The 13512-nt window shown below is 43.5% G+C and overlaps 1 protein-coding gene across 2 annotated transcripts in view; it reads right to left on the bottom strand.

Moving 5' to 3' along the window:
- Positions 1-12045, bottom strand: part of OSMR (oncostatin M receptor) — an 85779-nt gene extending 73734 nt beyond the window's left edge. For both annotated transcript variants that reach the window (XM_058430262.1, XM_032136077.2), the window contains exon 1: positions 11737-12045. The gene's annotated coding sequence lies outside the window, so the exon portion shown is untranslated. The remainder of the gene's footprint in view (positions 1-11736) is intronic.
- Between the last annotated feature and the right edge of the window lie 1467 nt (positions 12046-13512).

The raw sequence follows: 13512 nt of genomic DNA, 5'->3' as shown, positions 1-13512 counted from the left end.
CAAACATGCAGTTAGATTGGAGGAACAAGGGCTAGTGTTCTATAGCACCACAGGGTGATTATAGCTAACAACAACTTATCGTGTATTTCAAAACTGCTAGAGGAAAAAATTTCTCCAACACAAGGAAATGATAAATATTTCAGGTGATAGATATCCTAAAGACCCTGATTTAATTACTACGCATTTTATGCATGTACCAAATATCACATATACCCCCTAAATTATGTACAATTATTATATATACAATTTTTTAAAAGATAGCTAGAAGAGGCTGGGCATGGTGGCTCATGCCTGTAATCCTAGCATTTTGGGAGGCTGAGGTGGGAGGATCACCTGAGGTCAGGAGTTTGAGACCAGCCTGGCCAACATGGTAAAACCCCATCTCTACTAAAAACACAAAAATTAGCCAGGCATGGTGGCACGCCTCCATAGTCCCAGCTACTCGGGAGGCTGAAGCAGGAGAATTGCTTGAACCTAGGAGGCGGCGGTTACAGTAAGCTGAGATGGCGCCATTGCACTCCAGCCTGGGCGACAGAGCAAGACTCCATCTCAAGAAAAAAATAAAAAGATAGCTAGAAGAGAGAGTTTTAAATGTTATCAGAAAGAAATGATAAATGTTTAAAGTTTTGAACATGCTAATTACTTTGATCATTATACAATGTACACATACGCTGAAACATCACACCTGTACCCCATAATTATGTATAATTATTATGTGTCAATTTTAAATAAAACTTCAAATGAGTTTGTATTACAACTGAATATTAAAGCCAGGGGGAAAACTAATTCTAGAGGAGATAGTTTCTAGTCATAACCAAGGGGAAGTCAAAGGAAAATCCTCCAAAATGACACTCACTTTGAAATTTAAAATATCCCTTATATTCTATGGGCTTAGTATCTCATCCACTTCACATTCATAGCATCTGAGGAATGCAAGGTGTTCACCATTGAAAGGAAATCTCATATCATAAATTCAAAAGCAGATGATTCAGAGAATGATGTGCATGTTGCCAAATGTTTTTTAAAAAGGACTACTTAAAATGTTTCTAAAATTTTGATGTTTTCCTAGAATATCGAGTATTTTACATGTCACAAAAAATTAAGGTTATAGGGCAGAAAAACTTACGACTAAAAATTGGAAGCCACTTGCCATTTAAGGGTAAGCAGAAATTAGAGAATAAAAGCTGTCAAGCAACACAATGGAAAGACATGAGTATTTACAAAAGATGTATTTCTATGGTTTGGGTACCACAGAAGAGCCTTTGAGAATCATCAGGATAGTCTTGTCTAGGCCAGGCATGATGGCTCATGCTTATAATCCCAGCATTTTGGGAGGCCGAGGCTGGAGGATCACTTGAGGCCAAGAGTTCCAGACCAGACTGGGCAACAGAGCAAGATCCATCTCTGCAAATAAAAATTAAGATTACCTGGGCATGGTGGCAGGTGCCCATAGTCCCAGTTTCAAGGGAGGCTGAGTCAGGTGGATCCCTTGTATCTGGGAGTTCAAGGGTGCAGTGAGCCATGATCACACCACTACATTCCAGCCTGGGTGTCAGAGCCTATCTCTAAAACCAAAAACAAGAGATCACAAGACAGTCTTGTCTGGAATTCCTGCCCTTTATACTGTCTGTCACATGTGTCAGGCTATGAATCCTAGAAGGTTAGCTTCTGCGCTCAGATTCCCTGTTTTTTCTGTCATCAGCTCACGCATGTTGGGAAGGGGCAAGCGGGACACAGTAGTCACTGCCTACACATGAGCAAAGTGATTATTATTTCCAGCAGTGGGACTGGACAAGGCCACCCCCCGTGTTTCAGGCCCCAGGTCACCTGAGGACCACAGACAGAGGGAAGATGAGTCCTAGCTACTGTCCAAGAACCTTCTGCTAAAATCAATAAAGTATATCAAAACGTGTAGAACAGGAATCAACACCTGGAAGAACATTCCAGAGACGCTGTGGGGCCTCTTTGGTAAATGCCACAGGAACAGGCTTCCTCACGGCTGACGCAGTGTGAAAAACACAGACACCAATGATTCCAAGTTAGCTGCTTCCAAGACCCAAGAAGTCCCCAGCTCTATACCTTGTAAATAAATTCTCCTCAAATTATCCTATTCCAAGTGTGCCAACTGTTTCCTGATGGAAGGGACCCTGACTAACCCAATGAAAAGCCCAGAGGTGAGGGAGAAAACTCTGCAAAGACCCTGAGGTTGTGGGCTGCTTGGAGGATTTAGGGAACGAGGAGGGGCCAGGTGTGGCTAGAGAGGAGTGAGCAAGCAAGCTGGTGAGAGCCAGAGAAGACATCTAGAGGGCACGCAGACAGGCAGAACAGAGCAGGCAAAACATGGGAAGAAACTGGGCTTCTGCTCTGAGCCAGATGTAACTGTGGCTTTTAAGCAGAGGAGTAACGCGGTCTGGTTTACATTGAACAGAAGCCTGCAAGGATGAGAGATTGAAGGGACGACAGTGAAGTGAGGCACAACAGGTGGGGGGGGGCAGTGTGGCGGTGGCAGTGGGGGTTGCGGGGGTTAGTGCAATGGTCCAGGCAAGAATGATGAGGGTTTCAGAGCAGGTGACAGCCACAGAAGCAGTGAGCAGTGGTGGAATTTGGGAGTGATTTAAAAGATCTGACAGGACAGGGGTGGTGACAAAGTGACATATCATGGATGGCTACAACAGTTTTGACCAGAGCCCCTCGGAGAATGGAATTACCATTTATGGAGGAGCAGAGGAGTGTAGGAGGAACAGACCTGGTGGTCTGTATCAAGAGTTCAATTTGCCACATGTTAAGTTCGAGATGCTTATTTCATCTCCAAGAAAAGATGTCAGGCAGCTAGCCGGATACACAGTTTGACGGTCTGGGAGTGGTCCTGGCTAGGCATATACATTCAGGCATCGTCAGTGCTTACACATAGTACTTAAACCCATGGGACGAGACCATCACCAAACCAGAAGTACAGACAGAAAAGCTAGGAGGTCAGTGCACGAAGCTCTGTGCTGCTCCACACCCCCTACTGTGGCCCCTCCTGCAGATCAAGTGAAAATCCAAGATTGGGCCAGGCTTTCCTAGCTTGCCTCAAGGCTGAGGGCTGTGTCGTGGGGGTGAGCAATCTGCACAGCCCCTGCAGCCCCGACACAGTCTCACTGCTGCTCTGGCCAGGACAACCCTGATGGTGTCTCCTCTGCAGCTCTGCTTCTGGCACAAGAAAGGCAGCCAGCTCTCTCATCCACCCGGCCGGCTTTCTCTCCTGACAACTGTCAGTGAGGAGCATTGCTACATCCAACTTCCAGTGAGAAAAGGAAGTCAGGGAAGTGTGAAGCAGCAGTATTTAGAAAGGGAAAAAATACTTCCTGCTTCATCCCCACTACTTGGTCCTTTCCCCACATCTGTTCTTCATTTCTCTCTCTTTTTCAGGTCTCCATCATTCCCAACTAGACTATGAGCCACTTGCAGGCAGGCCTGGATCTTATTCCCTATTGTCTGTCAGTCCCAGAACACAGTTGCTACTCAGTAAGTATTTGGTAAATGAATAAAAATGGGTACGTACTAATTTTCTCACATTCTCTCTTCCTTGCTTTCAATCTTATTTTAATGAAAATAGATACCTGTTCGGGCCTTTCTACTTTTACTATTGTCAAATATTGCCTAATTTATAAATCTTGCATTGACTTTCCTTCTCTGCAGAGCAAAAGAAGGAAAGAAAAATCACCCATTGATTTTGTAGAACTTCTTAATCAAATCTTGTCTCTTTGCAAAATCTCATTCTCAGTAAAGATGCTTATGAAAATCCCTCAGAAAAAGATCACATGCATAATAAAACACAACTTTTTAAATGGATTTTAGTCTGCCCTTCCTCACCACACTTCTTGTTCTGTCATTACTGAAATATTCCTGGGAAGTTTCCTCACCACAAATAATGCCCATGAGAAGCAGCGTGATGAGAGTCATTCATGTCCCAAGAACGTGGGCGTGTTGCCAAACTCTTCAAAACTGGCTGGGTGACCTGATGATGTCTTATGCAAATGCCATTTTAAAGGATGAAGCCCCTTCTTGGAGGTCTCGTGCCTGGGTGTATGCATTTATGAAAAAGTCCTGTGCAGCAGTACAAAGAGTTGAATGCTACTTCTTGCGGGTTCTCCATGATTCTCAGGCTCGGTTATCTTTTTTTTTTTTTTTTAAGAGTACTGCCAGTTATATATTTGAGAGCCCCTTTGAAGAGGCCTCTGCCTTACAGCATAGGGTTGATTACTTACAAATGTTCACTCCAATTCCCTTCCTCCTCAAGGCTCCACAATCAGAAGCTACAGCCATGGGAAGTTTTGAGCATTTCTCCTTTCACGTCCGTCCCCCACACCCCACCTCTTGAACCTGTCCACTGGATAATGGTTAAGTGTTTCCACCAGTGTTATAAGGTAAATCTTGATTTATAAAATTGAATTAGCTCATGAATAACTGATTTTTTAAAAAAGCAACATTCAGTTCAAGATTTCTGGAATTTGTGACATCAGCTAGGATTAAAGCTGAGTCTCTACAAGGTAAATGAAGCCAAATAAAAAAATGAAAAATGGAATCCAAGGGTATTCTGAATCCAAAAAATATGTACATATTCTCAAGGTGATATTTTAAATCACTTTTGAGAAAACATAAATCATTCCCCAAAATGGTACTGAAAAATAGCATGCAGACTTGTGGGAAAAGGAAGCTGTAATATTAATAATTAAGTACCACAGACTCTGACATAAAATGCTTAGGGTCAAATTCCTACCCTGGTACTTAAAAACCATATGGCCAATCACAAGTGATTTAACCCCTCTAGGTTTCAATGTCCTTTTCTGTAGAAGGAGAAGAATAAAATAACCTACCTTATAGCATTGGCATGAGGATTAAATGGGCTTATGAGAACCTACATACAGCAAACCCAGTTAATGTTAATTTTATCATTATGGCTATTGCCTCACTTCCTTCAGCAAAATAAATTCCAGATGAACAAAGGTATCAATGTAAGAAATAAAACCATTAAAAGTACTAGATTAAATCATAGGTAAATAGTTTTATAATCTGTCAGGCATGATATAAAACTCATAAGCAAAAAAGATAAGGATTGTAGGGGGAGGGTGAAGAATAATAAAGATAGCTATACTGATTAATAAACACTGAAACATTTTAGTGCTTTAAATGAAAACAAAAGTTTCAGTATGTATCACAAAGAGCTATCCCTCATATACAAAGAGTTCTTAGAAATAAGTAAAAACAGGCACAGAACTCTGTAGAAAAACATGAATACATAATTCACAAAAAGAGAGAAATACAAATATCACCCTCCCCCACAAAAAACTTGGCAAGATCACTAAGAATTAAAGACAATTGTGTGTGTGTGTATGTCTTGTGTATGTCTATGTCGTATCCAATTGGTAACATTTAAAAAGGTCTTCATACCTCACATTGGTACGAGTTTACAGAAATAAGCATTGTGACTCACTAATGATCAAAGCATACAACCTTACGGAGGTCCATTTGACCACATCTACTAAAATTCTATGTGTATTTCTGTTGATCCAGAAATCATTCTATAATTCTATTGCTGAAATTTTGCCCTACAGATGATAGATAGACAGGTAGAGTATTGCACATGTTGTATGCAAATGTGTTTAAAGACTGTTATAGCACTGTGTACATGAGGGAAAAAACGAAAATCCAAGAGCCTTTCAAAAAGAACAGAAAAGTAATTATGGTGCATTTCTACAAAGGAACATCATACAACTGTTAAAAAGAATGAACTAGATCCATGCGCTGACACGGAAAAATATTCTAAAATATTGAGTGAATGTATTAGTTCGTTTTCACACTGCAGATAAAGATATACCAGAGACTGGGCAATTTACAAAAGAAAGAGGTTTAATGGACTCACAGTTCCATGTGGTTGGGGAGGCCTCACAGTCATGGTGGAAGGAGAAAGGCACATTCCACATGGTGGCAGACAAGAGAAGAATGAGAGCCAAGTGAAAGTGGTTTCCCCTTATAAAACCATCAGATCTCGTGAGACTTATTCACTACCATGAGAACAGTATGGGGGAAACTGCCCCCATGATTCAGTTATCTCCTACTGGGTTCCTCCCACAACATGAGGGAATTATGGGAGCCACAATTCAAGATGAGATTTGGGTGGGGACACAGCCAAACCACATCAGTGAATAAATAAGTCAGTTTCAAAACAGTATATACCTAAGAACATCTCTGAAAGAGAACTGTGGCAGTGTACAGCTGTGCCCCTCAGTGCTCCCTTCAAGACAGCATAGATGACTGACAGCCTTCAGACACTGCCCCTTCAGATCTGCTGAAGATTCACACACCCCAGGCTGCTCCCAGCCAATGGCTGCAGCTGGAAGCAACTCCTTCCCACCTTCCTTCCTCCCCCATCTCCTTCCACAGGCATCACACCTGCACTAGGTCTGAAGGCTCTGTGCCTACTGTTACTCCCTTTCCCCTTACAAGTCCTTCCCCCAGTAAATCTCTTGCACATGTGTTTCTGTCTTGCTCTCTTCTACTTGAGGGATCCAAACCAGCCCCAAAAGACACACCCACTCACTAAGTTATAAATTTAGAGCTGAGATGGAGGGAGGGAGGTGGGCAGAATAAGAGAAATTATAGATAACTCACTTTAAGTTATACAGTTCTGCAACATAAAGCATTCCTTAAAACGTGTATGTGTGTGCATGTTTTAAACATATTAAGCTCAGTCTTGTGCAAGTGGCAATTTCCTTATTTCCACAATTGAAGTCATATATCCCAACACAAGTAAACTAGTTGACAGTGTTTGTGTTTCCAATCCAACCCATGGTATTGAACAGACTTGAAAAAAGTTGGCAGTTTTTACATACTGGATCAGCCTGGGAGGATGCTGTGTGTTTCTGTACAGAAAACGTAACCTCTTAGGTTCTGAGAGAGTGTAGATACTTTAATGAACTATTTCCAAATGCAAAAAGTAACCAGTGTCCTGAGTAGAAAAATCATACTACCATCCCCTGCTGACAGACAGGCACACTGAAGTATATATATGAAGTAAACTTGCTCAAAATCCCCCATTAGGGAGACTGAAAGTAGAAAGAGGTGACCAAGAAATAACATGGTGTATGAAAAATTTACTCACAAGAAAGCATAACTTCTGTTGATGCACATCTTCTCAAAAGCTGGCATACACATGAACAATGAAACCTCAATCACTGTTTTCTGAGAATTGTTTTGTCTTATATTTTTCCAAGTGTTCTTTATGTCTTACATTTTTCTATTTGCAGAAGCCACTTACAATTGTGCTTTTCTTTAGTTGACATTAAATGTCATATTCAAGCTGCATATATTTTATATGGCTGTCTTCATCTTAAGTCAACAGATAGTTGACTTAAAATAATCCAGATAGTTAATTGCCTTAATGATTCTAGATCTAAGAACAGAGCTAGGTATTCTATTTAGCGATCTCACCAACCCTCTTTCTTTTAAGAAAAATAAAGGAAGGGAGGGAGAGAAGAAGGAGAAAGGAAAACAACTATAACTTAGTTCTTTAGCATGTAATTTTAAAAGAAATCAATTTAAAAATCCTGTCAATCATATTTATTACAAATAGGAAGTACTATCACTAGCAGCATAAATTTAAATAGTTAGTACAAGACTGTGCACCCAAATGTGGACAAAGGACCAGCAGTATTAACATCACATGATAGCTTGTCAGAAATGCAAAATCTCAGGCCAGACCTTAGACCTCTTGAATCTGCATTTAAATAATATCCTCAGGTGATTCATATGCATATTGAAGTTTGAGAAACACTACTATATTTAAAATATATGATATATTTTTGTCTCTTAGGATACTACCAATAAATAAAGGAAATTATTTACTGGTTCCTATTACCAGTAGGGCCCTCTGCAAAACCATGAGTAGGATATAAATATGAAAAAGATCCCAGCTAGCATGTATTAGATACTAACTCTCTACAACGTGCTTTGCTAAGTGACTTACATGCATTTATTAATTGAACCCTCACAACAGCGCTAAGAAAAGGATTATATTATCATTCCCATTCACAGAGGAGGAAATTAAGGATAAGAAAGTTGACAAGTAATTTATCCAAACTGACCCAGTTAATCTGATGTGGAGCCAGTATTTGAAATCAGATAAGTCACTAACCAAAGTTCACATGACAGCTTCCTTAAAGCTTGGAGCTCATACCAAAGTGGATATTAAAGCATTAAAAATTGCTAACAATTATAAACTCAATAAAATCTTAATTAAAAGTAGAATTTTATTAAACTTGACAGGCTATTTGTAAAGAGAAACTGTATGTGATTTATAAAAAAGTTGTTTTAAAAAGTACAAATATATACTACAAGATTTTCAAAAACACTATAAAGCTACAGTAGTTAACTCAGAGTAATACTGGTATAGGAAAAGACACAAAAAAAAGATCAATGAAACAGAATAGAGTCCTGACACAGACCCTTTTACAAACAGGAATTTATTTAATGATAAAAACAGAATTTCAAATGAGTTGGAAAAAAGACGAATTATTAAATAAATGCTATTGGATCAGCTGTCTAAAACTTTACGAAAATATTAAGTTACATCGTTACCTTTCACTTCGTATCTATCAAGTGGAAAAATGGGCAAACCCTTTGACACAAGAATACCTCTCTCAGATTCTCTTCCACAGAAATACTCACACTTGAGCAGGAAGATGAACGTGTGATCTGCTCTGAAGCAATGTTGCTAATGCTGAATGTCCATCAATACAGGAAAGGATGGATAAATTACATTCTATTTCTACTTTAGAATAACATGTAGCTGGCCAGGCGCAGTGGCTCACACCTGTAATCCCAGCACTTTGGGAGGCCAAGGCAGGTGGACTGCTTGAGCCCAGGAGTTCAACACCAGTCTGGGCATCATGCAGAGACCCAATCTTTACAAAAAATACAAAACAAAAAAAGTCAGGTGTGGTGGCATGTGCCTGTAGTTCCAGCTTCTCAGGAGGCTGAGGTGGGAGGATCACTTGAGCCCAGAAGGTCAAGGCTGCAGTGAGCCATGATCATGACACTGCACTTTTGCCTGTGTGACAGAGTGAGACCATCTCACACACACAAAAAAGGAATAACACGTAGCCATTAACAAAAGAGGTACGTAGAGACAATGGAAAGATCTCTAAGACTTGGAAAGTGAAAAAGCAAGCTGCACAATAAGTATAGTAAGATCATTTGCATATTTAAAACATATGTATATGTATGTATTGTGTAAATCTATAGAAAAGAAAAATAAGCCTTAGAATGGTATTATCAAACTTAACCTTCCCTCTTCTGAGTGGGAGTAGGGAGGATGGTGATGGCACGTCTACATTTCACTTCACTTCTATATTGAGTGAGAATAAGTTGTTATTATTTGTATTATTTTCAAAACACAAAAATAGACTACAACATGGAGTGCACAAATGCAGAGTGACCAGTAGAACTAAAATGAGGAGGGAAGGAAGGCTATGAAGCCACCAACACAGCTGTTGGAAAAGAAATTCTCCCTTCATGTAGCTACAAAGAAGCCTGCTTGGAGGAGGGGGTTTCTCCAGCAAGGCCATGATATTCTATTTGTTTTGGTTTGGGTTTTTTTCCCCCATTTTACACATTTTTTAAGCAATCAAGAAGGATTTCCTCCCCCAGGCATAGGAGGGCCAAGGCTCACAGTTCCTGTAAGCGAGCAAGCCCACACTCACTAAGATTCTCTTCTATTGCAGCCAACGAACGCCTCAGCCCTTTCCCACAAGGAAAATACACACCTTCTTCTTGTTAAATACAGTACCACTGATTCCTCCTCGAAAACCGTAACAGTTCTCCTGATTCGGTGTTGTCCTCAGGACAAAAGGGTCACAAAAACATGAGAGATCCAGGAACACCTCTGCATGTGTTCTTGGTCTGTTCAGGTTAAAGAAAAGGGTAGAGGGGGAAAGACCCAGTGTTTATGTGTTCTCCCCAATGCGGCTCGGGTCCCTGCGGAAGAAACACCCAAGACCAGCCGTTTTCTCTCAAAGTCACCTTTGATGCAAAAGGCTTAGCCACACCTGCTGGGACAAACGGGAACTGGGACCAAGATATAAGTCACAAGGAGGCAGTTTACAGCAGAGAACTAGCTCTTCCCACAATAAAATGTGAGGTGGTGAGCTTCCTGCCACTGGAGGCACTGAACAAATGCTACGGGGAAAACAGTATTTCCTGAAGACTGAATAGGGGGCTGTGGTTGGAGTTTGATGCTTTGAAAGCTCAAGAAATGATTCTCAGACACAGCGGAGTTTGGGAACATCAAGGGCTCTGAGTGCATTTTAAAGCAGCCCAGGAGAGAGACAAAGCAAGACCATAATGAAACACCCCACCCAGTCTTAGAGTTTGAGCTACAGCACAGTGATCATGAGCAGACTCCAAACCCAAATCCTGATACTGTCACCTGCTAGCTGTGTAACCCTAGACAAGTTACAAAACCTCTTTGGGCCTCAGTTTCCTCAATAAAATAGAATAAAAACTAGTACCCGCCTCACTCGTGAAGCTTAAATAAGCTAGCGTTTGTCAAGTGCTTAGAATAGGGGCTGGTCCACAGTAAGTATGAACCATTATTATTTGCAGACAAGGAAACTAAGAGGTGATAAGTAGTTTGACCCATGTTCCAAGTCAGTTTTAATCTTGGGAATAAGACCCAAAAATTTCTTTCTCCTCCATCAGAATTCCTTCTAGCTCAAACTAAGTATCCTACATTCAATTCTATCTTCTCTGCCTACATAGACCCTCCCATTTACTTCTCTTGAATATCATGTTCCCAAAGTGTTTTCAAGGCAGGTATGTTACTAAGCCACTCCATCAGCAGCACCTAGCACTGTGCCTCCCGCAGCAAGGCAGGCAGGATGGATGGACGGATGCAGGCACGCATGGGTGGGTGGATGAAGGGCAGATGAAAAACTATTGAGAAAGGAATCGCGGTGTCAGGGGTAAAGCCCTAGCCTGCGAGAGCCGGGCTTGGATTTCAGCGCCCTCACAGCTAGCTATATGGCCTTGGACAAGTTACTGAACCCCTCCGTGCCTAGGTGGCTGGAGAAGGTAAGCGCCCCGGACGGACACTATTGCAGAGTCGCCCGGGGGTTCCTCTCTCCACCTGTGCCTGAGCTCCTCCCGCTTCTACACTAGGGACCAGGTGGGAGAGATAAACGGATTCCCAGAAAAATGGCTCTCTCAGGTGGGAGTTAAGGGTTACGAGAGGAGAGGTAGGGGAGGCAATGAACTCCCCCACACGATGTATTGGGAGAGAGGCAAGAGGGATTCAAGTGGGAATTTTCACTCAACAAACATTCCCCCATCATTTGAGAAAAAGGCGCTGGGATGGTGAATTTCAAACAGGCTGGGAAATGGGCGACTCGGCACTGTGCGGCCTGTAAGGAATGAATCGTTTAGTTTTTACCCAGCAGGTAGGCGGGCCGGGGGCGAGGACCCTCCGAGCGCCGTCCGAGCGCAGGTGGTAGCCCAGCCAAGGCAAACGCTGGGCAGAGGCGGCACCGAGGAGGGGAACCGGCAGCTGCACTCCCGGTCGCGTCCAGCCGGGAAGGGCTGCGAAGTTGTCGGATTCTTTCCCGCGCAGCACCGGGCTCGCCCGTCGGAAAAGCCACTGAGGGCGGCGCAGCGGCAGGGCGCGAGCAGAGCGGGGACGGGCCGGTCGGGGATACTCACGCCGCGGGCGAAGGGCTCCACGAGCCGGGCCGAGTCCTCGGCGGCGCGTGGGGCGCGGGTGCGGGCGCCGGGGCGGACGTGCAGAGGCGGCTCGGGCCGGGGTTATGAATCAGCTGCGGGGCAAGCGCGGAGGGGCGGGAGTTACTGGAAAACCGCGGGGGAGGGCAGAGGGGTGAGGTCTTTTGCAATTTCCCGTCTTGCCGCGCACTCTTGGCACTTCTGAGACCCACAGGAATTCCCTCCCTTCGGTCCCGGGGGGAGGCGGCCACGATCCTGAGAGAGGCGCAGCCTCACAACCCGGACTTTGCGGGCGGGCGGGCGGGCACTGGTGAGAAGAGGAAGTGGGAGAGGCCTGGGAAGGAAACGTGGAAACCGAAAACCCGGCGGCCGAGGTTCCGTGCCCCGCGCGCTGAGCTGGTCCTGTCCCGGCCAAGGACGCCTGGACCAACCTGCGGAACCAGAGGGAGGCCGAGTGACCGATGAGGCCTGGGGCTGTGTATCCCACAGGGGCACTTGTCATCCCAACCCAGAGGCCAAACCCGTGAGATCCCCGGCCAAAAATCTTCAGGCAAGAGAAGTCCTTTAACTAAATTTTGGCCGTATTTCCATTTGGCGTCCAGAGCAATGAAAACGTGTTTGAACCAAATCAAAGGGTGCCCATTTTTCCCCTACCCGTGTCCTATCCAGAAACGCCCTGTCCGACAAAGTTTCTTTGGCTGCAACAGTCCCGAAACCTTTATTTCCCAATGCTACGACATGCTACACATGGTTTACTTTTCCCCTTAAAAATGCCATCCAATCTTCAATCTTTTTTTTTTTTTTTTGAGACGAAATCTCACTCTGTCACCCAGGCTGGAGTGCAGTGGCGCAATCTCGGCTCACTGCAAGCTCCGCCTCCCGGGTTCACACCATTCTCCTGCCTCAGCCTCCCTAGTAGCTGGGACTACAGACGACTGCCACCACGCCCGGCTAATTTTTCTATGTTTAGTAGAGACGGGGTTTCACCGTGTTAGCCAGGATGGTCCCGATCTCCTGACCTCGTGATCCGCCCGCCTCGGCCTCCCAAAGTGCTGGGATTACAGGCGTCAGCCACCGCGCCGGGCCAAAAATGCCGTCCAATCTTTACCGTGTCTGGGCCTTTGAAAGGTGCATTTGACCTCTCTTAGAGGGTAACAGGAGCCTTCCGAGGCAGCCTCGGACCGGGGGCTTCCATAGCCTCGCCTGTCTGGATGCCTGACAGATCAGCAGGCAAGGGGCCTTGCTCCAGGTCAGCTGAGCCTAGTTTGGTTTGAGTTTGGGGACCCTGGAAAGTGTCACAAAAGGAAGGTTGTAGGAGGGGGGTGGGGGAGGGAACCAAGAGTGATCAACAAGTATCGACCATAAACATCTTAGAATCCTATATTGAATTGACTGGATGACTCAAAATAATGTCAGAATTATTTTAAAGTGTTACTTTTATGTTTGTTCACATATCTGGCTCATCCCCAATGTCATCCCAAGGAATGTTGGGAGTCTTTTTATTTTTTTATTTTTCCTAAAACAAAGGCCTAAAGGCCCTAATACACTTAATACCTAATGGTGCCACAAAGACCATGATGCATAGTAAATATTTGATGATAATAAAATGTATTTTTGTCTCAATGAATGTATGGTCCTTTGCCACACCTCTCATTACTTGAAGAGTTTTAAAGAGTCCATTAGTTTAGCCATCTGCATGGTTATGGAAACTACCAAGCCCAAGAGTTGGAAAGTCTTTATGATTTTATATTTTACTGA

This window comes from Hylobates moloch, unplaced genomic scaffold (assembly GCF_009828535.3).
Source record: "Hylobates moloch isolate HMO894 unplaced genomic scaffold, HMol_V3 SCAFFOLD_17, whole genome shotgun sequence".
Classification (NCBI taxonomy): domain Eukaryota; kingdom Metazoa; phylum Chordata; class Mammalia; order Primates; family Hylobatidae; genus Hylobates; species Hylobates moloch.
This window is presented reverse-complemented; position numbering and strand designations above follow the sequence as displayed.